The sequence below is a fragment of the Ranitomeya imitator genome, chromosome 2, assembly GCF_032444005.1.
Source record: "Ranitomeya imitator isolate aRanImi1 chromosome 2, aRanImi1.pri, whole genome shotgun sequence".
Lineage (NCBI taxonomy): Eukaryota > Metazoa > Chordata > Amphibia > Anura > Dendrobatidae > Ranitomeya > Ranitomeya imitator.
In genome coordinates, this window is record NC_091283.1 from 678,026,842 (window position 1) to 678,051,334 (window position 24,493).

Genomic DNA, 24,493 nt, shown 5'->3' on the forward strand with positions numbered 1-24,493 from the left:
TTTGCAGACTCTTCAGAGATGTCGGCTGAGTCCAATCATAAATGGCCTGGACCTTAACAGGGTCCATCTCGATAGTAGAAGGGGAAAAAATGAACCCCAAAAATGAAACCTTCTGAACACCAAAGAGACACTTTGATCCCTTCACAAACAAAGAATTAGCACACAGGACCTGGAACACCATTCTGACCTGCTTCACATGAGACTCCCAATCATCCGAGAAGACCAAAATATCATCCAAGTATACAATCAGGAATTTATCCAGGTACTCTCGGAAGATGTCATGCATAAAGGACTGAAATACTGATGGAGCATTGGCAAGTCCGAATGGCATAACTAGGTACTCAAAATGGCCCTCGGGCGTATTAAATGCAGTTTTCCATTCATCGCCCCGTTTAATACGCACAAGATTATATGCACCACGAAGATCTATCTTGGTAAACCAACTAGCCCCCTTAATCCGAGCAAACAAATCAGATAGCAGCGGCAAGGGGTACTGAAATTTGACTGTGATTTTATTTAGAAGGCGGTAATCAATACAAGGTCTCAGCGAACCATCCTTCTTGGCCACAAAAAAGAACCCTGCTCCCAATGGCGATGACGACGGGCGAATATGACCCTTCTCCAAGGATTCTTTTACGTAACTCCGCATAGCGGCGTGCTCAGGTACAGATAAATTAAACAGTCGACCCTTAGGAAACTTACTACCAGGAATCAACTCGATAGAACAATCACAATCCCTATGCGGAGGTAGGGCATTGGACTTGGGCTCATCGAATACATCCCGGTAATCAGACAAGAACTCTGGGACCTCAGAAGGAGTGGATGATGAGATAGACAGAAATGGAACATCACCATGTACCCCCTGACAACCCCAGCTGGACACAGACATTGATTTCCAATCTAATACTGGGTTATGGACTTGTAGCCATGGCAACCCCAACACGACCACATCATGCAGATTATGCAACACCAGAAAGCGAATATCCTCCTGGTGCGCAGGAGCCATGCACATGGTCAGCTAGGTCCAATACTGAGGCTTATTCTTGGCCAAAGGCGTAGCATCAATTCCTCTCAATGGAATAAGACACTGCAAGGGCTCCAAGTGTTGTGAATTCTGTGGCAGAGCTCCCTCCTGTGGTCACAAGTGGTACTTCGGCTGATTCTGTCTGTGAGCTTCCGTTGGTGGAGGAAAGTGGTACTGCGGCTTCTGAGTTTCCTTCCTCAGGTGATCGTTAGGTGCTGCTCTATTTAACTCCACCTGGTGCTCTGATCCTGGCCTCCAGTCAATGTTCTAGTATTGAACTTGCTTCCTCCTGGATCGTTCCTGTGGCCTGCTGCTCTGCATAGCTAAGTTGCTCTTGTGTTATTTTTGTTTGCTGTTTTTTTCTGTCCAGCTTGTTTATTTGTTTTTTCTTGCTTGCTGGAAGCTCTGGGACGCAGAGGGTGTACCTCCGTGCCGTTAGTCGGTACGGAGGGTCTTTTTGCCCCCTTTGCGTGGTTGTTTGTAGGGTTTTGTGTTGACCGCAAAGTTACCTTTCCTATCCTCGCTCTGTTCAGAAAGTCGGGCCTCACTTTGCTAAATCTATTTCATCTCTACGTTCGTCTTTTCATCTTAACTCACAGTCATTATATGTGGGGGGCTGCCTTTTCCTTTGGGGTATTTCTCTGAGGCAAGGTAGGCTTATTTTCTATCTTCAGGCTAGCTAGTTTCTCAGGCTGTGCCGAGTTGCATAGGGAGCGTTAGGCGCAATCCACGGCTGTCTCTAGTGTGGTTGGAGAGGATTAGGGATTGCGGTCAGCAGAGTTCCCACGTCTCAGAGCTCGTTCTCTGTTTTTGGGTTTTGGTCAGGTCACTGTATGTGCTCTGACTTCTATGTCCATTGTGGTACTGAATTACCTGATCATAACATCCAAGACAAACCCACAGCGCCTAGCAAACTCCAAGTCCATCAAATTCAAGGCAGCGCCTGAATCCACAAATGCCATGACAGAATAGGAAGACAAAGAGCAGATCAAAGTAACGGACAAAAGAAATTTTGACTGTACCGTACCAATGGTGGCAGACTTAGCGAACCGCTTAGTGCGCTTAGGACAATCGGAGATAGCATGAGTGGAATCACCACAGTAGAAACACAGCCCATTCTGACGTCTGTGTTCTTGACTTTCAGCTCTGGTCAAAGTCCTATCGCACTGCATAGGCTCAGGTTTATGCTCAGATAATACCGCCAAATGGTGCACAGATTTACGCTCACGCAAGCGTCGACCGATCTGAATGGCCAAAGACATAGACTCATTCAGACCAGCAGGCATAGGAAATCCCACCATGACATCCTTAAGGGCTTCAGAGAGACCCTTTCTGAAAATAGCTGCCAGCGCACATTCATTCCATTGAGTGAGCACGGACCACTTCCTAAACTTCTGACAATAAATCTCTATCTCATCCTGACCCTGACACAGAGCCAGCAAATTTTTCTCTGCCTGATCCACTGAATTAGGTTCATCGTACAGTAATCCGAGCGCCAGAAAAAACGCATCAATATTACATAATGCAGGATCTCCTGGCGCAAGGGAAAATGCCCAGTCTTGAGGGTCGCCACGTAATAAAGAAATAATGATCTTAACATGTTGAACTGTGTCACCAGAGGAGCGAGGTTTCAACGCCAGAAACAGTTTGCAATTATTTTTGAAACTCAGAAATTTAGCTCTATCTCCAGAAAACAAATCAGGAATAGGAATTCTTGGTTCTAACATAGAATTCTGAGCCACAAAGTCTTGAATATTTTGTACTCTTGCAGTGAGATGATCCACACATGAAGACAGACCTTTAATGTCCATCACTACACCTGTGTCCTGAACCACCCAAATGTCCAGGGAAAAAAAAAAGGCAAAACATAGTGCAAAGAAAAAAAAAATGGTCTCAGAACTTCTTTTTTCCCTCTATTGAGAAGCATAGTACTTTGGGCCTCCAGTACTGTTATGAATAGGTAATTCAGAACCACAATGGACCTTGAAGTTCAGAGCACACAAAGTGACCTGACAATAACCAAAAAACATAGGACGAGCTCTGAGACGTGGGAACTCTGCTGACCGCAATCCCTAATCCTATCACACCACACTAGAGGTAGCCGTGGATTGCGCCTAACGCTCCCTATGCAACTCGGCACAGCCTGAGAAACTAGCTAGCCCTGAAGATAGAAAAATAAGCCTACCTTGCCTCAGAGAAATTCCCCAAAGGAAAAGGCAGCCCCCCACATATAATGACTGAGAGTTAAGATGAAAATACAAACACAGAGATGAAATAGATTTAGCAAAGTGAGGCCCGACTTACTGAATAGACCGAGGATAGGAAAGATAGCTTTGCGGTCAACACAAAAACCTACAAACAACCACGCAGAGGGGCAAAAAGACCCTCCGCACCGACTAACAGTACGGAGGTGCTCCCTCTGCGTCTCAGAGCTTCCAGCAAGCAAGGGAAACCAATAAAGCAAGCTGGACAGAAAATATAGCAAACAAAAGTAACACAAGCAGAACTTAGCTTATGCTGGGCAGCAGGCCACAGGAACGATCCAGGAGGAAGCAAGACCAAGACTAGAACATTGACTGGAGGCCAGGATCAAAGCACTAGGTGGAGTTAAATAGAGCAGCACCTAACGACTTAACCTCATCACCTGAGGAAGGAAACTCAGAAGCCGCAGTACCACTCACATCCACCAACGGAAGCCCATAGACAGAATCAGCCGAAGTACCACTTATGACCACAGGAGGGAGCTCGACCACAGAATTCACAACAGCCCTGGATGCATATTTCTATGGATTTTATTTCTGATCTTCCGGTTTCCCAGAGGATGTCGGTTATCTGGTTTGTGACCGGTTCTCTAAGATGGTTCAATTGGTACCTTTGCCTAAATTGCCTTCCTCTTCGGATTTGGTTCCGATATTTTTTCAGCATGTGGTCCGTTTGCATGGTATTACAGAGAATATTGTGTCCGACAGAGGTTCCCAGTTTGTTTCTAGGTTTTGGCGGGCCCTTTGTGCTAGGCTGGGCATTGATTTGTCTTTTTCTTCTGCGTTTCATCCTCAGACAAATGGTCAGACCAAGCGTACTAATCAGACTTTGGAGACTTACTTGAGATGCTTTGTGTCTGTTGATCAGGATGATTGGGTGGCTTTCTTGCCATTGGCCGAGTTTGCCCTTAATAATCGGGCTAGTTCGGCTACTTTGGTTTCACCTTTTCTTTGTAATTTTGGTTTTCATCCTCGTTTTTCTTCTGGGCAGGTTGAGCCTTCTGACTGTCCTGGAGTGGATTCTGTGGTTGACAGGTTGCAGCAGATTTGGGCTCATGTGGTGGACAATTTGGTGTTGTCTCAGGAGGAGGCTCAACGATTTGCTAACCGTTGTCGGTGTGTTGGTTCCCGGCTTCGGGTTGGGGATCTGGTCTGGTTGTCTTCCCGGCATGTTCCTATGAAGGTTTCTTCTCCTAAGTTTAAGCCTCGGTTTATTGGTCCTTATAGGATTTCTGAGATTATTAATCCGGTGTCTTTTCGACTGGCGCTTCCGGCCTCTTTTGCGATCCATAATGTCTTCCATAGATCTTTATTGCGGAAATATGTGGAGCCCGTTGTTCCCTCTGTTGATCCTCCGGCCCCTGTGTTGGTTGATGGGGAGTTGGAATATGTTGTTGAGAAGATTTTGGACTCCCGTTTTTCGAGACGGAAGCTTCAGTACCTTGTCAAATGGAAGGGTTATGGCCAGGAGGATAATTCTTGGGTTTTTGCCTCTGATGTCCATGCTGCTGATTTGGTTCGTGCCTTTCATCTGGCTCATCCTGATCGGCCTGAGGGCTCTGGTGAGGGTTCGGTGACCCCTCCTCAAGGGGGGGGGGTACTGTTGTGAATTCTGCTTTTGGGCTCCCTCCGGTGGTTGTAGGTGGTAATGTAGTTGTCCCTGGGCTGCAGTCCTGGACAGGTGTATCTGCTGATTGCAATTCTGACTGGGGTATTTAGGTTTGCAGGACTCATTAGTCCTTGCCAGTTGTCAATGTTTATTGGGATGTGTTGGACCTCTGTCTGGCTTCTCCTGCTTAGCTGCCAATTCAGCAAAGATAAGTGTCTGTTTCTTTTTCTATGGCACACAAGCTGTGTGCTTTTTTTTAATTGTATTCCTGCTCTGAGTGTAGGAGTCTCTGGAGTTGCAGATATACGTTCCTCGTCTCTAGTTAGATGGAGAAATTTTTGTATAATCTGCTGTGGATATTTTTGGAAGGGTTTTAATACTGACCGCACAGTACTCTGTCCTATCCTTTCCTATTTTAGCTAGAGTGGCCTCTTGTGCTAAATCCTGTTTTCTGCCTGTGTGTTTCTTTCCTCTCCTACTCACAGCCAATAGTTGTGGGGAGCTGCCTAATCTTTGGGGTTCTGCTCTGAGGCAAGGTAGAATTCCTATTTCCATCTATAGGGGTATTTAGTCCTCCGGCTGTGTCGAGGTGTCTAGGGTTTGTTAGGTACACCCCACGGCTACTTCTAGTTGTGGTGTTAAGATCAGGATTTGCGGTCAGTATAGTTACCACCTACTCCAGTGAAAGTTTTCATGCTGCTCCAAGGTCACTGGATCATAACACCATGCCTGCCAGCCCTGTGTTCTCTGCCATGCCTGCCAGCCCTGTGTTTTCTGCTGTGCCTGTCAGCCCTGTGTTCTCTGCCGTGCCTGCCAGCCCTGTGTTCTCTGCCGTGCCTGCCAGCCCAGTGTTCTCTGCCGTGTCTCTGCCAGCCCTGTGTCTCAGCCGTGCCAGCCTACTCTTCTGAGTTTCAGCCCTGCTCTTCTGCCAGTCCTGCCTGATGCCCGCACCTGTCCTAGTGTTCCTGTTCTCCAAGTGGGATCAGAAGCCACAGCCAGACACGACCCTGGAGTAGCACCTGGCAGCTGCCTGCTGCACAAGCCTAACATCACCATCAGAGGCTCCAGTGAAAAACCCAGGCAGCTGTCATAGTCATGCCCCTTCCAGGGTAGCCTGGTTTGTGGCACAGTGGGGCCACAAACCCCCCGATCTCACGCCCACCAGTCAGGGCGTTAGTGTGACACTAGGCAGGGGACACTTTGTGAGGAGGAGTCAATGGAGGAGGAAGACATCTGTCCTGAGGAGGGAGGTACCTAATGCTCTAGTAGTCAGTATGTAGAGCGAGGGTGGGGTGATGCAGAGCAAGCAGAGATGACGCTTCAAGCAGGGGACAGCGTTTCTTGGCCAGTTGGCAGTCTGCAGCACATGGTTGATGTCATGCTGCAGTGCCTGAGAAACGACCGACTCATCGACCACATTCTCAACATGGCTGATTTTTGGGTGTACACCCTCCTAGATCCTTGCTACTGGTACAACTTACAAAGCCTCATAACACCGTTGAACCGGGAGTGTAAAATGCGGGAGTACCAAGAAACACCGGTGCAGTTCATCATGTTCTCCATTCCAACCGAGAACAGTGCTGCTAGTGCTTAACAAAGCAGCTCAGTGCGTTGAGGCAGTGGAGGAAGCACTGCACAAAGAGGGAGCAGAAGCAGTGCCTCAGCACAAGGCAAGACCAGTTTGGCCCAAATATGGCAACGTTTTGTGTGCCCGCCACAAATGTCTACACCATCACAGACGGCTCGCTCCAGTCAGCAAGAGGCAACGTTTCCGTCAGATGGTGACAGACTACATGTCTTGCCCTCTCAGTGTACTCCAAGACGGCTCTTCCCCCTTCAAGTTTTGGGTCTCTCAGCTGGATACATGGCCAGAGCTAAGCCAGTATGCATTGGAGGTGCTGGCTTGCCCTGCTGCTAGTGTATTATCGTAACGCATCTTTAGTGCCGCAGGTGGTGTACTGACAGACTGTCGCATGCGACTATCCTCCGATAATGTTGACCGGCATATACTTTGTATTGACTTGCGCACATATACATTTTTGCATGCTTGCTTTACCTGGGTATAGTTACACAAGTTCTCCTGTGACGCTTATTTACTCTGTGTATTACGGTTTGCCTGGTGGGTACCACGTTGCCACCTCTTTTGGTGTGTTTCCTGTCATTTTTTCCTGTGGTTCTCCGTTTTATCGTGTTTTATCTTTGACTTAATAAAATGTATAACTTTTTTCAATAATTGGTTCGTTTTTGGTTCTTTTTTCTTTCTTTCTTTGGTTGTTCATATATATGCACTGAACCTTATGATTTACATCCTGGCTGTCACGCCGTAAGGGGCGTTAAAGGGGCAGGACGGCGTACTGGGACCCGCACCTGTCCCTACCACTTTAATGGGGCCCTGGCTTTCCCTTATCTCGGGGGTACCTATGAAGGTTAGGAGGCCCGAGCCGCCAGCGTATCCCTGTCTCCTGCACAGGCCCTATTAGTGGCCCCCTCTTCCCCCAAAGGAGGTGGACCGCACCAGTGTAATTATACAACAAATAACAGGGTAAACAGACAAGGTAACTAAAAGATTCAAACTCACCAAATGCTCACACAACCACAGAGGAAACACAGAGAAGGGAAAAGAAGGAATAAACTTAGGAAGGAAAACAGGTTTAACATGCAACCAAAACTGCAGACACCAATCTCTGTAAATAAACCTCCAACACCAACACCTCTCTCCAACAACCTCCAAGGCAGGCAGTAAAACTGATCACTGACACTAGCTGAAGTCAGGACTGGGTCTATATAGACGATCAGATTACAAGATCCATTTCAGCTGAGAGACCCAGCTCTCAGCAACTCAGAAATAAGGGTTAACTCCTGCACTGCTGGCACAAAGCAGCTAGGTCAGAAAACAGGTGAAAAGCTTCTGTTCACTGTGTGTGAACGAGGCCCAGAGCGCTGCGGTTCTCTGGAACCTCTCTGTCGTGGTAACCCCGTGACACTGGCACCCTTTTTCTTTAGAGTGAGTGCTCTTTGGTTTGGTATTTATGATTTAACAGTCAACACATGACCCAGTGTTATTGGGGTTCAGTAACGTCAGCTGCTCCCCTGCTGTGTATCCGGCAATTTCTCCTGCTCCCTCCATGCTCACACTACAACAGATATTAAAATTGCTCCAATTAGGCCGCAGCCTAGACTCTGCTTCTCCTGGTTTCCCTGGGCTCCAACACCGCCAGTTGCTGCTCAGAAGTGCCGTCTGCATAGTCAACAGTTGCTCCTCTGTTATTGGGGTTCAGTAATGCCAGCTGCACCCCTGCTGTGTGTGCGGCAATTTCTCCTGCTCCCTCCACACTAAGACTACAACAGATATTAAACTTGCTCCAATTAGGCCTCGGCCTACACTCTGCTTCTAGCATTGACCCAGGGCTCCAACACTGCAAGTTGCTGCTCGGAAGTGCCATCTGCATAGTCAACAGTTGCTCCTCTGTTATTGGGGTTCAGTAACACCAGCTGCTCCCCTGCTGTGTGTGCGGCAATTTCTCCACTCTGTTTCTAGCATTGACTCTAGGCTTCAACACAGACAGTTGCTGCTCGGAAGTGCCGTCTGCATAGTCAACAGTTGCTCCTCTGTTATTGGGGTTCAGTAAGCCAGCTGCTCCCCTGCTGTGTGTGCGGCAATTTCTCCTGCTCCCTCCACACTAAGACTACAACAGATATTAAACTTGCTCCAATTAGGCCTCGGCCTACACTCTGCTTCTAGCATTGACCCAGGGCTCCAACACAGCAAGTTGCTGCTCGGAAGTGCCGTCTGCACAGTCAACAGTTGCTCCTCTGTTATTGGGGTTCAGTAACGCCAGCTGCTCCCCTGCTGTGTGTGCGGTAATTTCTCCACTCTGTTTCTAGCATTGACCCTGTGCTCAACACCGCCAGTTGCCGCTCAGAAGTGCCGTCTGCACAGTCAACAATTGCTCCACTGTTATTGGGGTTCAGTAACGCCAGCTGCTCCCCTGCTGTGTGTGCGGCAATTTCTCCTGCTCCCTCCACACTAAGACTACAACAGATATTAAACTTCCTCCAATTAGGCCTCAGCTTACACTCTGCTTCTAGCATTGACCCTGGGCTCCAACACAGCCAGTTGCTGCTCGGAAGTGCCATCTGCACAGTCAACACATTGTTAGGGCTAGTGGAATGCACCAAATAATAAGATAGGTAGAATAAGGTGCGTTCGCAGCCCGGGGTCCACCGTGCAGAGATGGAACCTGCTGCCAAGTAATGACTGACTATATGGTGGTACAATGTGAATACACACGGGTTAACTTCACCCAGGGTGAAGGAAGCGAACCCTGTTAAGTCACAGGGCCGCGGTACCACACACAAGAGCACAAGCAAGGAGTCTCCGAGCTCAGTCCTAAGACTTGGGATCTGAGTCTGTGTAGACTACTTGCGGTCGACACCGCAACTGGGGTGTCAGCATAACCAAAATAATAACAAAGGAATGCACGAGAGTGCGTGCAGTGCCGCACTGGCGGATGCCACTAACCACACAGGCTTGGGTCAGCAAAGCGCTGTGAAAGCGCACGGCGCCGCACTGGCGGACACAGCAACTTGACGCTGTATTAGTGTGTAACGTGCTGTTGGATAAGTCGGGCGCTAGATAGCAATCATACACCTTCCGAGAACAGTCATCCAATAGGGAGGGTTATTTAAAGAGCGACTTTCACTCACAACACACACACGATTACAAATGTACACTAGCGCATGGCTGTGCGGCCATGCGAGCCTTAAATAGCTGCAGCACGTATAGGACCTTCCAAAGAAGGACCAATGGAATTGCTGCAGTACTTGAGCATGTGACCCTAGATCTCCACTGAGAGATCTTGCCCTGGGCATGCTCAGTGTGCAAAGCAGAACTAGTCCTAGTACCTACAGGACCTTCCATGAAAAGGACCAATGGAAGTCGCTGCAGTACCTGAGCATGTGACCCTAGTTCTCCAGTGAGAGATCTTGCCCTGGGCATGCTCAGTGTGTGCAAAGTAGGACTTAGTCTCAAAAACGTCTGCTCGCCGCTGCCCAGCACTGGCTTCAATGGCAGAAGCTGGAAAAGCAGCAGCAACCCTATGCACAAAGTGAGACTGAGCAAGACGCTGGGACCGACGTCTCCGCTGAGCAGACTCCACTGCGGCTGGAGAAGAATGGGAGACCGCAGCAGAGATGGTTTGAGATTCCCCCTGTGCAGAGGCGGGAACTCGACACCTAACATTACCCCCCTCCTAGGCCCCCCCCCTCCTTGGACGTCGCTACGCTCAAAGGCAGCAATGAGCTGTGGAGCTTGAATGTGTTCAGCAGGCTCCCAGGACCTGTCCTCTGGGCCATAACCCTTCCAATCCACCAAATAGAGTTTTTTGCCACGTACCACCTTGCACCCCAAAATAGCATTCACCTCGTAATCGTCCGTAGACGAACCCGATGTCCCGGCAGATGACTCGGAAAACTGGGACATGTATACGGGTTTCAAGAGGGACACATGAAAGGTGTAGGTGATACCCAGGCGTGGAGGAAGGGCCAGATGGTAGACCACAGGGTTAACCTGTTCGAGGACCTTGAAGGGACCCAAGTAGCGAGGTGCAAACTTAGTGGACTCAACATGCAGCTAAATAAGATTAAAATAGATAAATCTCCGGGTCCGGATGGCATACACCCACGAGTACTAAGAGAACTAAGTAATGTAATTGATAAACCATTATTTCTTATTTTTAGGGACTCTATAGCGACGGGGTCTGTTCTGCAGGACTGGCGCATAGCAAATGTGGTGCCAATATTCAAAAAGGGCTCTAAAAGTGAACCTGGAAATTATAGGCCAGTAAGTCTAACCTCTATTGTTGGTAAAATATTTGAAGGGTTTCTGAAGGATGTTATTCTGGATTATCTCAATGAGAATAACTGTTTAACTCCATATCAGCATGGGTTTATGAGAAATCGCTCCTGTCAAACCAATCTAATCAGTTTTTATGAAGAGGTAAGCTATAGGCTGGACCACGGTGAGTCATTGGACGTGGTATATCTCGATTTTTCCAAAGCGTTTGATACCGTGCCGCACAAGAGGTTGGTACACAAAATGAGAATGCTTGGTCTGGGGTAAAATGTGTGTAAATGTGTTAGTAACTGGCTTAGTGATAGAAAGCAGAGGGTGGTTATAAATGGTATAGTCTGTAACTGGGTCGCTGTGACCAGTGGGGGTACCGCAGGGGTCGGTATTGGGAGCTGTTCTCTTCAACATATTCATTAATGATCTGGTAGAAGGTTTACACAGTAAAATATCGATATTTGCAGATGATACAAAACTATGTAAAGCAGTTAATACAAGAGAAGATAGTATTCTGCTACAGATGGATCTGGATAAGTTGGAAACTTGGGCTGAAAGGTGGCAGATGAGGTTTAATAATGATAAATGTAAGGTTATACCCATGGGAAGAAGGAATCAATATCACCATTGCACACTGAACGGGAAACCACTGGGTAAATCTGACAGGGAGAAGGACTTGGGGATCCTAGTTAATGATAAACTTACCTGGAGCAGACAGTGCCAGGCAGCAGCTGCCAAGGCAAACAGGATCATGGGGTGCATTAAGAGAGGTCTGGATACACATGATGAGAGCATTATACTGCCTCTGTACAAATCCCTAGTTAGACCGCACATGGAGTACTGTGTCCAGAGAAAGTACAAAGGAGGGCAACAAAATTAATAAAGGGGATGGGAGAACTACAATACCCAGATAGATTGGCGAAATTAGGATTATTTAGTCTAGAAAAAAGATGACTGAGGGGCGATCTAATAACCATGTATAAGTATATAAGGGGACAATACAAATATCTCGCTGAGGATCTGTTTATACCAAGGAGGGTGACGGGCACAAGGGGGCATTCTTTGCGTCTGGAGGATAGAAGGTTTTTCCACCAACATAGAAGAGGATTCTTTACTGTTAGGGCGGTGAGAATCTGGAATTGCTTGCCTGAGGAGGTGGTGATGGCGAACTCAGTCGAGGGGTTCAAGAGAGGCCTGGATGTCTTCCTGGAGCAGAACAATATTGTATCATACAATTATTAGGTTCCGTAGAAGGACGTAGATCTGGGGATTTATTATGATGGAAAATAGGCTGAACTGGATGGACAAATGTCTTTTTTCGGCCTTACTAACTATGTTACTATGTTTATGTTACTATGTTACTAAGTCGCCAGGAGCAAAGGTCAGAGCGGGGCGCCGATGAGCATCAGCGGAGGACCTGATTCTCTCCTTGGAGGCCCGAATGACATCCTGAGTGCGGTCCCAAATGTCCCGTGCCTCCACAGCCCAGTCTGCCACTGTGGAGTTGGCGGAAGACACGGGCATGGGCACAGGGACACGCGGATGCTGGCCGTAATTTAGGAGGAATGGAGTCTGACCGGTGGAGTCGGCTACGGCATTGTTAAGGGCAAACTCTGCCCACGGTGGCAAGGATGCCCAGTCATCCTGCCTGGCAGAAACAAAATGTCACAGATATGTGACCAAGGTCTGGTTGGCCCTTTCAATCAACCCATTCGTCTCTGGATGATATGCCGAAGAGAGATTCAACTCAATACTGAGTAGACGACAAAGCTCTCTCCAGAATCGAGACGCAAACTGGGGACCCCGGTCACTGACAATTTTGTCTGGCATACCGTGTAGGCGAAAGATATGCTTGATGAACAACACAGCCAGAGCCCGTGCAGAAGGTAGCCGTGGAAGAGGCACCAAGTGCACCATTTTGGAAAAATGGTCAGTGATCACCCAGATAATGGTGCAGTTATGAGACTTGGGTAAGCCCACCACAAAATCCATCCCGACCATCTCCCAGGGCCTGTCCACCACCGGCATGGGGTAAAGCAACCCAGCTGGCCTTTGCCGAGGAGATCTGTTCTTGGCGCAGGAAACACATGCCCGAACATAGTCTGCGACGTCACGAGCCATATGCGGCCACCAGTATGTCCTCGCCAGTAACTCAGATGCCCTTTTGGAACCAAAATGTCCACCCACCCTGGATGAGTGTGCCCAAGAGAGAACCTCCGGTCGCAAACTGGATGGTACAAAAGTCTTGCCTGGAGGCACAGACTCTAGCGAAACCGGGGCCACTTTTCTCAAGCTCTTGGTGGGGACAATAAGCCGAGGCTCCTCTTCCTCCTCCACAGATGACACAACGGAGCAAGAGAGAGCGTCGGCCCGAATGTTCTTCTCCCCGGAAAGAAAATGGAGGGTGAAATGAAACCGGGAGAAGAACAAGGACCATCTGGCCTGGCAAGAATTTAACCGCTGGGCTGTCTGCAGGTACACCAAATTTTTATGGTCTGTGAAGACTTGAAAGGCAAAATGAGCTCCATCCAAGAGATGTCTCCACACCGAGAAAGCCAACTTCATTGCTAGCAACTCCCTGTCCCCGATGGAATAATTCCTCTCTGCTGGTGAAAAGGTCTTAGAAAAGAAGAAGCAAGGATGCTTCCGACCCTGAGCATCCTTCTGGAACCTCCATGATAAATGGCTTATCTACATCGGGGCGATGTAGGATGGGAGCGCTAGCGAAATGTGACTTTATGGAGTTAAAGGCCTTGGAGACCTCCTCAGACCACAATTTGGGATTTGCCCCCTTCTTGGTGAGGGCAACCAAGGGAGCTACCAAAGTTGAGAAGTGCAGAATGAACTGGCGATAATAATTAATGAACCCCATAAAGCGCTGCACCGCTTTAAGAGAATGGGGTTCCTGCCAGTCCATCACAGCCTGTAGTTTGGCAGGATCCATAGCCAATCCCTGGGCGGAGATGATATAGCCCAGGAAAGGTAAGGACTCCTGCTCGAACATACATTTCTCCAATTTGGCATAGAGGGAGTTTGCCCGTAGGAGGTCGAAGACTTTGCAAACATCTCTCCGGTGGGAGTCAATATCTGGAGAGTAGATGAGAATATCATCCAGATAGACTACGACCGAGGTGGAGAGCATATCCCGGAAGATGTTGTTCACAAAGTCTTGGAAAACGGCTGGGGCATTACAGAGCCCGAAGGGCATCACCAGATATTCATAGTCATTCTAGTCATAGTCATATTCATAGACATTCTATCATCCTTCACTTTCTGCTACCTCCCCTAACCCCTACTCCTAGTAAGGAACTGTTCATCTCCTCTTCAATCCTCCACATCCACCTCACCTCCTCCACAGAACTGTTCCTTAACATACAATCTTCTGTCTCCAAGCACAGACAGCCACCTCATGCCCTCTCCTGCTCCCACTTGCTAACACTTTCTCTGCTCCTTCTTACTGCTGGTGATATCTCTCCAAATCCTGGTCCCCCTCACCATATTCCCACAATCATTTCTACCTCCCATCCATGCTCTAGCACAAACTTCCGTAACCTCTCTAACCTTATACCCATTCGCCCAGCCCCCGCCTCCCCAGTCCCACTAACAGGAGCTCTGTGGAACGCTCGCTCTGTCTGCAACAAGCTCTCCTTCATCCATGATCTTTTTGTTACTACCAATCTTTCCTTCCTCGCCATCACCGAAACCTGGCTCACCCCTTCTGACACAGTGTCCCCTGCTGCACTCTCTTACGGTGGCTTCCACCTTTCCCACATACCCCGCCCCAGCAGCAAGCATGGCGGAGGAGTTGGTTTTCTCCTGTCAGATAACTGCTCCTTCACCCCAATCCCACTGCCACCCTCTGTTACCCTCCCTTCCTTTGAGGTGCACTCTATGCGCATCTACTCCCCCACCAACCTCCAACTGGCTGTCATTTATCGCCCCCCAGGGCCAGCCACCACCTTCTTTGACCACTTCACCACCTGGCTACGTCATTTCCTTTCTGCCGACATTCCCACTATCATCATGGGCAACTTCAACATCCCCATTGACACTTCCCTCTCAGCTGCCACTAAACTTCTAACTCTCACTTCCTCCTTTGCCCTCACTCAATGGTCTTCTGCAGCCACTCACAAAGACGGTCACACACTGGACCTCATCTTCACCCGCCTCTGCTCTCTATCTAACCTCTCTAACTCACCTCTTCCACTCTCTGACCACAACCTTCTCACATTCTCATCTCTCTCCACTCCATGTTTACAATCCCCACCCCACAAACTTTCACACCCTCGCAGAAATCTTAAACATCTTGACCTACATTCATTCTCTGAATCCCTCCTCCCCCTCACAGGCATAAGTTCCTTACACAATGCGGATGACGCTGCTGCTCTATATAACACCACAATAGCTGCAGCTTTGGAATCTGCTGCCCCACTTACACATACCAAAGCTCGCAAAATCAACAGACAGCCCTGGCACACCAGCCTGACCAAAGAACTGAGGCGAGCTTCCAGGGCTGCTGAGCGCAGATGGAAAAGATCCCACTCCAACGAGCACTTCATCACATTCAAACAGTCCCTCACTACTTTCAAGACCACACTCGCCACAGCTAAACAAACGTACTTCTCATCTCTCATATCCTCTCTCTCTCACAACCCTAAACAGTTATTCAACACCTTCAATTCTCTCCTCCGTCCCCCAGCACCTCCTCCCTCCCCACTTATCTCCGCTGAAGACTTTGCCTCATTTTTTCAAGCAGAAGATTGATAGCATTAGAGACAGTTTTGGTCAACAACCCCCAGAGCCCTTCCTCCCGATTTCCCAGCCCTCCACCTCCAAAACCAACTTCTCCACCATTACAGAAGATCGACTCTCCACTCTACTCTCAAGATCGCATCTCACCACCTGTGCACTTGACCCACTCCCATCCCACTTCATCCCAAACCTCACCACAGTCTTCATCCCAACCCTAACCCATCTCTTCAACCTATCACTAACAACTGGTGTTTTCCCCTCAAGCTTTAAACATGCCTCCATCACACCTATCCTCAAAAAGTCCTCTCTTGACCCATCCTCTGTATCTAGCTATCGCCCTATATCACTTCTCCCCTATGCCTCAAAACTACTGGAACAACACATTTACCTTGAACTGTCCTCCCATCTCTCTTCTTGCTCCCTCTTTGACCGCCTACAATCTGGCTTCCGGTCACACCATTCCACCGAAACTGCCCTAACTAAAGTCACCAATGATCTCTTAACCGCCAAGAGCAAGCGACACTACTCTATCCTCCTCCTCCTCGACCTGTCGGCTGCCTTTGACACAGTGGACCATTCCCTATTATTACAGACCCTCTCATCCCTTGGCATCACAGACTTGGCCCTATCCTGGATCTCATCATACCTAACAGACAGGACATTCAGCGTCTCCCACTCACACACCACCTCCTCACCTCGCCCCTTATCTGTCGGAGTCCCACAAGGTTCAGTCCTAGGGCCCCTGCTCTTCTCCATTTACACCTTTGGCCTGGGACAGCTCATAGAATCTCATGGCTTTCAGTATCATCTCTATGCTGATGACACACAGATCTACATCTCTGGACCAGATATCACCTCCCTTCTAACCAGAATCCCTCAATGTCTGTCTGCTATTTCATCCTTCTTCTCCGCTAGATTTCTAAAACTTAACATGGACAAAACAGAATTCATCATCTTTCCCCCATCTCACGCGACCCCCCCAACGAACCTATCCATTACAGTAAATGGTTGCCCACTCTCCCCAGTCCCACAAGCTCGCTGCCTCGGGGTAATCCTTGACGCTGATCTCTCCTTCAAACCACATATCCAAGCCCTTTCCACTTCCTGCCGCTTTCAACTCAAAAATATTTCACGAATCCGTTCATTCCTCAACCATGAATCTGCAAAAACCCTAGTCCATGCCCTCATCATATCTCGCCTTGACTACTGCAACCTCCTGCTCTGTGGCCTCCCCTCTAACACTCTCGCACCCCTCCAATCTATTCTAAACTCTGCTGCCCGACTAATCCACCTATTCCCCGGCCTCTCCCCTCTGTCAATCCCTTCACTGGCTCCCCATTGCCCAGAGACTCCACTACAAAACCCTTACCATGACATACATAGCCATCCACAACCTGTGTCCTCCATACATCTGTGACCTCGTCTCCCGGTACTTACCTACCCGCAACCTCCGATCCTCACAAGATCTCCATCTCTACTCCCCTCTTATCTCCTCTTCTCACAATCGTATACAAGATTTCTCTCGCGTATCACCCCTACTCTGGAACCCTCTACCACAACACATCAGACTCTCACCTACCATCGAAACCTTCAAAAAGAACCTGAAGACTCACCTCTTCCGACAAGCCTACAACCTGCAGTAACCACCGATCGACCAAACCGCTGCATGACCAGCTCTACCCTCACCTACTGTATTCTCACCCATCCCTTGTAGATTGTGAGCCTTCACGGGCAGGGTCCTCATTCCTCCTGTACCAGTTATGACCTGTATTGTTTAAGATTATTGTACTTGTTTTTATGTATACCGCTCCTCACATGTAAAGCGCCATGGAATAAATGGCGCTATAACAATAAATAATAATAATAATAATAATAATAATAGTGCCCATCCCTGGTGTTAAAAGCCGTCTTCCATTCGTCCCCCTCACGGATGCGAATCAGGTTGTAAGCACCCCGCAGATCTAATTTAGTAAATACCCTTGCTCCCCGAAGCCTATCGAAGAGCTCAGATATCAAGGGCAAAGGATACTTGTTCTTAATGGTGAGGTCGTTAAGACCCCTGTAGTCTATGCATGGACGCAATTCCCCATTCTTCTTCTGCACGAAGAAGAACCCTGCCCCAGCAGGTGACACTGACTTCCTAATGAATCCTCTTGCCAGATTTTCCTGGATGTACTGTGACATTGCCGCCATCTCCGGAAGAGATAACGGATAGACTCGACCCCGAGGAGGCTCAGCACTAGGCAGGAGATCAATAGGACAGTCATAGGGGCGATGGGGCGGAAGGGTCTCCGCCGCCCTTTTGGAGAACACGTCTGCATGAGAACAATATTGCTTGGGGAGAGAGGAAAGATCTGTGGGTACCTCTGTAGTAGCAACCTGAACGCACTCCCTCTGACACCTACCCCCACAAGATTCACCCCATCCCAGAATTCTGCCTGAGGACCACTCGATATGAGGAGAGTGGTACTGTAGCCAAGGTATTCCCAACAGGACCTCATCTATTCCCTCAGGAATGACAAGCAAAGATATAGTCTCCTGATGGGATGGCGACATGGACAGAGTAAAAGGGATGGTCTGGTGTGTTATCTGTGAGGGCAGTGTCGACCCATTCACCACTTGTACAGTAACTGGTTGAGCTAGCATAACCAGGGGTATTGCGTGACGTTGGGTGAAGGCAGAAGACATAAAATTGCCCTCCGCCCCAGAATCCACGCAGAGCTCTACCGAGTGAGTGAATGAGCCTATTGTTATTGTCCCCTTAAAGGACAATTTGGAGGCAAACGTCGCCGTGTCTAGTGTACCTCCACCCACTACCACTAGACGCTGACGTTTCCTCGACCGCTGGGGACATCTGGTGGCAAGATGTCCTGACTGCTGGCAAACATGACAGACCTTGAGTGCACAAGCGGTCCGGGACTTAGATCCCGCTCATGACACTTCCATGGCCTCATGTGTCTCAGGAACCAGGACTGGAGATTCCAGAGGTTTGGCGAAGGTAGGATCCAGCCAAAACCTCTGCCTACACTGGGCTAGTTCTAACCTCCGCTCGTTAAAACGGAGGTCAATACGAGTAGAGACAGTTATTAACTCCTCCAGTGTGGCAGGAATCTCCCTAGTGGCCAGAGCGTCCTTCACGTGATCAGCCAGCCCCCTCCAAAATATGGGGATAAGGGCTTTATCCGACCACTCCAGCTCAGAAGCTAAAGTGCGGAAATGGACAGCAAAATGGCTGACCAAGGACTCACCCTGAGTTAATGACAGCAGTTGGAGCGCAGTATCATGGGTGACTTGAGGTCCTAAAAAGACCTTTTTCAGAGTGCTCAGGAACAGCGGAGCACTCTGCACCACATGATCACCACGCTCCCACAGCGGCGTAGCCCACTCCAACGCCCTGTCCGACAAGAGAGACACAATAAATCTCACCTTTTCCCGCTCTGTGGGAAAACGTGCAGCCAGGAGCTCGAGGTGAATAGAGCACTGACTCACGAATCCCCTACAAGATTTGCTATCTCCAGAAATTTTTTCTGGCAGCGGGAGGCAAGATAATGTCGGAACAGGGGTGGCAGTGGACAAGGTAGCTGCAGCCACGCTTACAGCCTGTACATGAACTGCGGTAACATCCACAGCTGAGGTTGAGCTCTCGAGAACCGCCAACCTACCCTCCAGCTGCTGGATATACTGCAAGGATTGCTGTATGTCCGTCATTACTAGCCAGTCCCTGGCGCTAGTGTAATATTAGGGCTAGCGGAACGCACCAAATAATAAGATAGGTAGAATAAGGTGCGTTCGCAGCCCTGGGTCCACCGTGCAGATATGGAACCTGCTGCCAAGTAATGACTGACTATATGGCGGTACAATGTGAATACACATGGGTTAACTTCACCCAGTGTGAAGGAAGCGAACCCTGTTAAGTCACAGGGCCGTGGTACCGCACACAAGAGCACAAGCAAGGAGTCTCTGAGCTCAGTCCTAAGACTTGGGATCTGAGTCTGTGTAGACTACTTGCGGTCAACACCGCAACTGGGGTGTCAGCGTAACCAAAATAATAACAAAGGAATGCACGAGAGTGCGTGCGGTGCCGCACTGGCGGACGCCACTAACCACCCAGGCTTGGGTCAGGAAAGCGCTGTGAAAGCGCACGGCGCCGCACTGGCGCACACAGCAACTAGACGCTGTATTAGTGTGTAACGTGCTGTTGGATAAGTCGGGCGCTAGATAGCAATCATACACCTTCCGAGAACAGTCATCCAATAGGGAGGGTTATTTAAAGAGCGACTTTCACTCACAACACACACACGATTACAAATGTACACTAGCGCATGGCCGTGCGGCCATGCGAGCCTTAAATAGCTGCAGCACGTATAGGACCTTCCAAAGAAGGACCAATGGAATTGCTGCAGTACCTGAGCATGTGACCCTAGATCTCCACTGAGAGATCTTGCCCTGGGCATGCTCAGTGTGCTAAGCAGAACTAGTCCTAGCACCTACAGGACCTTCCGTGAAAAGGACCAATGGAAGTCGCTGCAGTACCTGAGCATGTGACCCTAGATCTCCACTGAGAGATCTTGCCCTGGGCATGCTCAGTGTGTGCAAAGTAGGACTTAGTCTCAAAAACGTCTGCTCGCCGCTGCCCAGCACTGGCTTCAATGGCAGAAGCTGGAAAAGCAGCGTGAGACTGAGCAAGACGCTGGGACCGACGTCTCCGCTGAGCAGACTCCACTGCGGCTGGAGAAAAATGGGAGACCGCAGCAGAGATGGTTCGAGATTCCCCCTGTGCGGAGGCGGGAACTCGACACCTAACACACATGCTCCAGTGTTTTGGGGTTCAGTAACGTCAGCTGATCCCCAACTGTGTGTGCGGCAATTTCTCCTGCTCCCTCCACATTGACACCACTACAGATTTTAAACTTGCTCCAATTAGGCCTCAGCCTACATTCTGTTTCTCCTGTAATCCCTGGGCTCCAACACCGCCATTTGCTGCTCAGAAGTGTCTTTGGCATGGGTACTCCCTCCTGCCCAGCCTGGTTCCAGCACGCCAGGTAGTGTCAAGGTCACTTTGCCTCCAATACATTGTCCTGTTGGGGTGCGGTCGGGTTAGCCAACTCTATCCTGCGTGCAGTTTAGGTGCTTCCTATGTGGGCTGCGGGAACTGGCAATCAAGGCTGGTTCCGTAGTGCCTATAGGGCAAGCTTCCCCTGTAGGACTGTGGGTTTTTGGTAACTCTGGCTGGCTCACGGCCTAGCAATTTTTTTTCATGTGGACCTTCTGCTGCCTATTTGAGTTCCAGCACAAATACAGTAGCTGGTTCTTTGGAAAACAATCTTGATTAGGTCCCCCTGGTTCCAGTACCGTCAGCTGGTTACAGGCAGAGCCTTTGGCTTAGGTGCCTCCTTCTCGGTATCCGAGTTCCACCAACGTCTGGTTGTCCTTGGTAGTGCTTTCTGGCATGGGTACCTCCTGCTTAGTAACCGGGTTCCAGTACCGTCAGCTGGTCCTCGGTAGTTCCATTGGCTCTGGTACCTTCTGCTACCCATCCGGGTTCCAGTACCATCAGCTGGTTCTCGGCAGTGTCTTTTGCTCTTGTACCTTCTGCTACCCATCCTGGTTCCAGTACCGTCAGCTGGTTCCAGGCAGAGCCTTTGGCTTAGGTGCCTCCTTCTAGGTATCCGAGATCCACCAATGTCTGGTGGTCCTTGGTACTGCTTTCTGGCACGGGTATCTCCTGCTTAGTTACCGGGTTCCAGTACCGTCAGCTGGTCCTCGGTACTTCCATTGGCTCTTGTACCTTCAGCTACCCATCCGGGTTCCAGTACCGTCAGCTGGTTCTCGGCAGTGTCTTTGGCTCTTGTGTTATGATCTGGTGGCCTAGGAGCAGCATGAGACGGACTCTGGAGAAGGTGGTCCCTGTACTGACCGCAAACCCTGAACCTAGCAGCGCAACTAGAAGTAGCCGTGGGGGGTACCCAACACTCCCTAGACCCCTTGACACTGCCTAAGGACTAACTTCCCCTAAAGACAGAAACAGGAAACCTATCTTGCCTCAGAGAAAATCCCCAAAGGATAGATAGCCCCCCACAAATATTGACTGTGAGAGGAGAGGGAAATAACATACGCAGACATGAAATCAGAATTTAGCATAGGAGGCCATACTAGCTAAAAAGAAAGAATAGAACAGAGTACTATGCGGTCAGTATAAAAACGCTAGAAAATATCCACCACAGAAAATACAAATCACCACATCTGACTAAAGACATGGAGGGTATATCTGCATATCCAGAGACACAGCTTGGCTGCAAAAAATCCTTCACAGACAAAGCTGGACAAGACAAAACATGAAAATGCACAGAACTATAAGGTCCACAGCAGGTGGACAGCAAAACAAAGCCAGGACTTATCTTTGAAGAAAAACACAGCAAACAGGAGAGACCAGAAGGGAAGTGAATCCTCCAAAAACAATGGACAACTGGCACTGACTAAAGGATCAAGCAGGACTAAATAGCTGAGTCCAAATTGAACACACCTGATGAATGCAGCGATCCACAGACAGCCGCACTACCACTCATAACCACCGGAGGGAGCCCAAGAGCAGAATTCACAACAGTATCCCCCCCTTGAGGAGGGGTCACGGAACCCTCACCAGAGCCCCCAGGCCGATCAGGACGAGCCAAATGAAAGGCACGAACCAAATCGTCAGCATGAACATCGTAGGCAACAACCCAAGAATTATCCTCCTGGCCATAACCCTTCCACTTGACCAGATACTGAAGCTTCCGCCTCGAAAAACGAGAATCCAAAATCTTCTCAACCACATACTCCAACTCCCCATCAATCAACACCGGAGCTGGAGGATCAACAGAGGGAACAACAGGCACCACATACTTCCGCAACAAAGATCTATGGAAAACATTATGGATGGAAAAAGAGGCTGGAAGGGCCAAACGAAATGACACTGGATTGATAATTTCAGAAATCTTATAAGGACCAATAAACCGAGGCTTGAACTTAGGGGAAGAAACCTTCATAGGAACATGACGGGAAGACAACCAGACCAAATCCCCAACCCGAAGCCGGGAACCAACACACCGACGATGGTTAGCAAAACGCTGAGCCTCCTCCTGAGACAACACCAAATTGTCCACCACATGAGCCCAAATCTGCTTCAGCATGTCAACCACCGAATCCACACCAGGACAATCAGAAGGCTCAACCTGCCCTGAAGAAAAACGAGGATGAAAACCAAAATTACAAAAAAAAGGCGAAACCAAGGTAGCAGAACTAGCCCGATTATTAAGGGCAAACTCGGCCAATGGCAAGAAAGCTACCCAATCATCCTGATCAGCAGACACAAAGCATCTCAAATAGGTTTCCAAAGTCTGATTAGTTTGCTCGGTTTGGCCATTTGTCTGAGGATGAAATGCGGAAGAAAAAGACAAATCAATGCCTAGCTTAGCACAAAAGGCCCGCCAAAACCTAGAAACAAACTGGGAACCTCTATCAGACACAATATTCTCCGGAATGCTATGCAAACGAACCACATGCTGAAAAAACAACGGAACCAAATCAGAAGAGGAAGGCAATTTAGGCAAAGGTACCAAATGAACCATCTTAGAAAACCGTTCACAAACCACCCAGATAACAGACATCCCCTGGGAGCTCTGAAATATAATCCATAGAAATATGCGTCCAAAGTCTCTCAGGGACCGGCAAAGGCAGAAGCAACCCACTAGCGCGGGAACAGCAAGGTTAGCCCGTGCACAAATCCCACAGGACTGCACAAAAGAACGCACATCCCGCGACAAAGAAGGCCACCAAAAGGACCTACCAACCAAATCTCTGGTACCAAAAATTCCAGGATGGCCAGCCAACACAGAACAATGAACCTCAGAAATCACTTTACTAGTCCATCTATCAGGAACAAACAGTTTCCCCACTGGACAGCGGTCAGGTTTATTAGCCTGAAATTCCTGAAGAACCCGTCGTAAATCAGGGGAGATGGCAGAAAGAATAACCCCTTCCTTCAAAATGCCGACCGGCTCAAGAACCCCAGGGGAATCAGGAAAAAAACTCCTAGAGAGGGCATCCACCTTAACATTCTTAGTACCAGGAATGTATGAGACCACAAAATCAAAACTGGAGAAAAACAGGGACCATCGAGCCTGTCTAGGATTCAGCCGTTTGGCAGACGCGAGGTAAAACAGATTCTTATGATCGGTCAGGACCACAATACGGTGCTTGGCCCCCTCAAGCCAATGTCGCCACTCCTCAAATGCCCACTTCATAGCCAACAACTCCCGATTGCCGACATCATAATTGCGTTCCGCAGGCGAAAACTTCTGAGAAAAGAAGGCACATGGTTTCATCAAGGAACCATCAGAATTCCTCTGAGACAAAACGGCCCCTGCCCCAATCTCAGACGCGTCAACCTCAACCTGAGATGGAAGAGAAACATCCGGCTGACGTAACACAGGGGCAGAAGTAAATCGGCGTTTAAGCTCCTGAAAGGCAGAAACAGCCGCAGAGGACCAATTCGTCACATCAGCGCCTTTCTTCGTCAAATCGGTCAGAGGCTTAACCACACTGGAGAAGTTGGTAATGAAACGACGATAAAAATTAGCAAAGCCCAAGAATTTCTGAAGGCTCTTCACAGATGTGGGTTGAATCCAATCATGAATGGCCTGAACCTTAACCGGATCCATTTCTATAGATGAGGGAGAAAAAATGAAACCCAAAAAAGAAATCTTCTGCACTCCAAAGAAGCACTTTGACCCCTTCACAAATAAAGCATTATTACGGAGGATCTGAAATACCATCCTGACCTGTTTCACATGAGACTCCCAATCATTGGAAAAAATCAAAATATCAATTAAATATACAACCATGAATTTATCAAGATAACTCCGAAAGATATCATGCATGAAGGATTGGAACACAGATGGGGAATTAGAGAGTCCGAATGGCATCACAAGGTATTCAAAATGGCCTTCGGGCGTATTAAATGC